The sequence below is a fragment of the Chionomys nivalis genome, chromosome 5 (genome assembly GCF_950005125.1).
Source record: "Chionomys nivalis chromosome 5, mChiNiv1.1, whole genome shotgun sequence".
NCBI lineage: Eukaryota > Metazoa > Chordata > Mammalia > Rodentia > Cricetidae > Chionomys > Chionomys nivalis.
In genome coordinates this window covers 36,623,920-36,628,946 of record NC_080090.1, presented here as the reverse complement: position 1 = coordinate 36,628,946, position 5,027 = coordinate 36,623,920, and positions in this window count along the sequence as shown.

Below are 5,027 nucleotides of genomic sequence, written 5' to 3'. Positions count from 1 at the left end.
GCCAGCTTTCCACCTCCCTTTCATAGCTGTCCCCTTCCTCCTTCCCTCCTGCCCCGCTCCACTTACCCATTCCTAGGGAGAACAGATGTGGCACTGGGTCCCAAGGCTCAAAGGGCATGGTCCTCTGACATCCGAGAGGAAGAACGGGGGGTGACAAGTGTAAGATCCATTCACAGTGCTTTCACACCCTCTCAGGAGCTCCTCGTGACTGAAATCCCTACCTTCTTGGCAATGGGAGGGCTGTTAGCTTCTGTTTCTCATCCTTATATCCCCTCCATTCTCCCTTGAAAGAAACAATGAAACCCACTTGGCTCTACTAGAAGAAAGAAAGATAAGAGTTCAAGGACAAGCCCATCCCTTTCTCACAATGGGCACAACGAGGAAAGCACACGATAGAAGCCTCAGTATCCCTGAGGGGAGGGGGACAAGATAGTTAGCATAACTAAGTTACAGAAGGACTCAGCTGGTCCTTGGAGAAATGAGCAGTTTTGTGGGGAGGGAGGCAGTAGGGACTACAGTGCCGCAGTTCAAAGCTACTTCCTGACAAAGGCTACTACGGAGGTTCGCCTTCTGGGGACACCAGCCCCAGAGCAGCCAAGGTCTTAGGAATCAAAAAGGAACTATGATCAAGTACCTGCTCCTCCCCAACGCACCCCTACCTCTGCCTCACGTATATCCTTTGCCCAGTTAATAAAGGAAATCCTGAGTCTACTATAGTTTCTACCTGGAATTTACTCACTGTCAGACTTCACCAAGGTCCATCAACCCAGAAGGGATACTGATTCTCACAGACCAAGCATTTCCTTCCTCTTCCACTGGCTTCCAGCATCAGCACCATGGACATTTAAACATTCCCAGTAGTGAAGAGTTTTGTTCGTAAAGAGCAGACAGGAAACCAAACATATAGAAGTGATTGTAAAATAATAAGACGTAGTGATGTTTTGCTTATGATCTAATAAATCTTGCTCAAAGATCAGAGTGCAATACTAGCCTCACTAATCATCTATACCACCAGGCAGTGGTGTTACACACATTTAATCCCAGCAGCCACACTAGTTAGCCACAGAGTCGGGCAGTGATGGCACACACCTTTAATACCAACACTAGAAAAAAATCAGGTGGAATGAGACAGGAACTTGATCTCATTTCAATCTGAAGATTTCATAGAGGTAAGAACTTTCTAGGGGTTGGTTGCTTTGCTTTTCTGATCTTCAGTTTGAATCCCAATATCCGGGTTTTTATTATTCATACTTCAATAACTCTACAAGTCACATATTGATGCCTTTTTTAGCTCCTTGAAGAATCTAGGCATGCTTAGAGGATAGATTAGGGTTATTAGAGAATGTGTATGATTTCCATGATAACTAAAGGAGTCCATGGTCCCTGAAGGGCTGGGATGCTTGGTGCAGTTGATGGAGCATGAATGTCTGAGACGAATTTGGGGATCAAGCAATGGCTCTGTCACACATATATTTATGTGACATTAGATGAGGTCAGGTGGCTTCTCAGAACCCGAGTACCTCATCTGTAAATTACCATCGCATCTTCCGGATTCTCTGCATGGCAGTGGTCATCAGGACCAGAAGCCTTGGCAGCATAGTGAGCGCCTGCCCCTCCTCAGCACTAGAGGGAGACTGGGGAACCTGGCCCATCTCCCTTTGGTGTGTTGTGTGTGGGGGGGGAACGGCATGAATGTCTGAGACGAATTTGGGGATCAAGCAATGGCTCTGTCACACATATATTTATGTGACATTAGATGAGGTCAGGTGGCTTCTCAGAACCCGAGTACCTCATCTGTAAATTACCATCGCATCTTCCGGATTCTCTGCATGGCAGTGGTCATCAGGACCAGAAGCCTTGGCAGCATAGTGAGCGCCTGCCCCTCCTCAGCACTAGAGGGAGACTGGGGAACCTGGCCCATCTCCCTTTGGTGTGTTGTGTGTGGGGGGGGAACGTATATTACGTAGATAAGATCACATGTAGATGAGGCAATTCACATGCAGATTGTGTGCGTGTGTGTGCGTGTGTGTGTGTACAAATGTGTCTTAAAATAGGATAGAACTCATATGATTAGAGAAAGCTGTGTGAACATGTATGAGGGAAAGAGACTGTGTCTTAGCACACTCTACTACAACCTGTGGGTTGTGACCCCTTTGGCAAACATCTATTCCCCCCAAATATTTATATTATGATTCCCAGCAGTAGCAAAATTACAGTTATGAAGGGGAAATGAAAATAATGTTATGGCTGCAGGGTGATCACAGCATGAAGAACCATATTAAAGGGCTCCAGCATTAGGAAGGTTGAGAACCATTGCATTAGTAGATCAGATGAAGGTAAAGGTGTAGGGGCTTGTGTTGACATGTTGACGGGGTGACCTGAAACACACATTCATGCCAGGTTGGGAGCCGACATTCTAAGTCTTGTTTATCAACAGCTGGGGCCAGCTGCTGTAAATCCATCAGAAGAAGAGCGGTGAGAACCCGAATTAAAGATGGCCCAATTTGGAAGGGCATACAAGGAGGTTAGGAACAGGGGTGATGGGCAGAAGGGCATGCGAGGAGTCTTTTTTGGTTTTTCGAGACAGTGTTTCTCTGTAGCTTTGGTGCCCATCCCGGAACTAGCTCTTGTAGACCAGGCTGGCCTCGAACTCACAGAGATCCGCCTGCCTCAGTCTCCCGAGTGCTGGGATTAAAGGCGTGTGCCACCACCGCCCGGCTCATGCGAGGAGTCTTAGGGCTCATGAGACACCCTGTAGGGGTTATGGGCATTTAGGGGGTCGGGCGAAGTGGTATATGTGAAGCTGTATATGTAACAATCAATCCCTGAGTGCCACACAGGCGATTTCCCTTCCAGAGGCACCAAACCAGCCTGCAGGCAGCATGCAGACTCTCTACACTGTAAGACCAGGATTATGGGACATAATCAGAGCCACTAGGGAGAGCTGCTACATTTGTGTGTTTTGAGGACAGGGCCACATCAAGTCTTCTCAAGTACCCCTTTCCCCGCTACCTGAGACTTCCCTGATTTTAGTATTAGAAGTCTTCCATTCCTGGAAATCCCCAAGTCATGGGTAAATGCAGATGAGTGGCAACACCCCCCCCTCCCCGCAGATCTTATACATTTGTGGACAGGGAAGCCTCTTTAAGGAAAGGACTATATGCTAAGTATGAAATTACAGTTCTGGAAGGACAGAAGGGTCTGAAGTTTAAAGTTTCAATAGTTTTGTGACTATGTACCTAAATCATAGAGAGTTTCAACTTGACAGCCAACACTAAGCAGATATGACTCTAACCTCTGCCCCTCTTTGGATAGGTGAGTCTATGCAGTGGTTTGAATGAAAATGGTCCCTAGAGGATCCTAGAGAGTAGCATTAGTAGGAGGTATGGCCTTGTTGGAGTATTTGTGATCTGTGTGTCACTGGAGGTAGGCTTTGAGGTTTCAGAAGCTCAAGTCAGGCCAAGCGTCACTTGCTCTTCCTGCTGCCTACCAATCAAGATGAGGAACTCTTGACTCCTTCTCTAGCACCATGTCTGTCTGCATGCCACCATGCTTCATGCCACGATGACAATGGATTAACTCTCTGAACTGTGAGCCAGCCCCACTGAAACTTTTTCGTTTGTAAGAGTTGCTGTGTTCATGGTGTCTCTTCACAGCAACAGAAGCCCATACTAAGACAGCTTAGGTAAGTTTTTTCATGGTTTTAAATTTTTACTCTGTAAAGCATGAGCAATCACACCAGGAACACTACAGGCTAAATGAGACACAAAGTTGAGAGTATGTACACACACACACACACACAGCAGGCATGTGGCCTACACATCTTCTCAGTTCCTCTCCAGTGCAAGTCGATTGATAGAATGAACTGTGACAGCAGAGAAGTCGGAGGCCAGAAGGAGCTCTTAGGGAGGAGATGGTAGACAAGATGTGGGGAGAATCAGGTTTTCTCAGCACACCAGCAAGACACCTGCTTCAGGAACCCTTAAGTCTGAGCAATCTCCAGCAAGCCCGCCCGTCTTGCACACTCCGTGTAGGACCTGCCTTTTTCCAAGCATCTCGGAAAGCTAAGATTCAGAAGTATCAGTGGGATGCACTTTGCCCACTCTCAGCCAAAGGCCCAGCAGAGTTCAGAGAAAGTCCTTTGGTCAGACTTACCCAGAACTTGCTGCACTTCTCAGGTGTCCTGATTCAGCACCTCCCCGGTGCTCATCCTTGCTAAGAGTTGATCAGGGAGCTCTGGTCCAAGGGATATAGGTACCCTGCTTCTTGAAGTACCCTGGAGCGGGGAGGCAGGGGGGATGCTGAGAGCTCCAGGGAGCTTGCAGAGGGTCTCCTTTGTCGACCGGCACAGACAGCATCCCGTGGGCAGCTTTGAAAGCAACCTAGTTTCAAGTCATCACTCAAGCTTTGCCTTACTCTTCATACCGCCTGATGAATGACCCACCACGGAGAAGGGTACAGGGGATATCTCTGCTCACACTCTAATGTTAGTGGGGAAGGAGGGTCCAAGTCAGGAACACTCGTGGGATTTTCTGCATTCCAACTCTGTTCCGATAGAATCCCCTAGACTCTTGCTCTTTTGGTCTAACTCAAAGCAAAGGGACCTGTTTGAACTGCCAAGGCTGTACTGCTTTTCATTGCCCTTTCTTTTCTCTCACCACCGCCGTCCTCTCTGCCCTGGAAGAGGCTGGGCTGTTTTACTGCTCACTGTTTTACGTTCATGAATGCTCTGATCAGAAAGGTCTGACCTTCCTGAAAGTCTCAAAAAAAAAGTTAAATAAAGCAGGAAAATTCCTGCGCAGCCGAAGCCCCACCAAACCACGGGAAACCCCGAATTTCTTGTGGCTTGCTCAAGGTAGTCTCAGGCAGGCACACAGTCCCTCTGCAAAGCTCCACCTCTGCACCTGCTGCTCCTGGGTTGCTAGGACACAGAGGGCGTGGTAGGAGGGAGGCAGTCTTGTTCCGCCCTCCCGCCCGCTGCTCCAAGTTGGTCCCCTTAATTGGTCTTATTAGTTGTCTGACCTGAG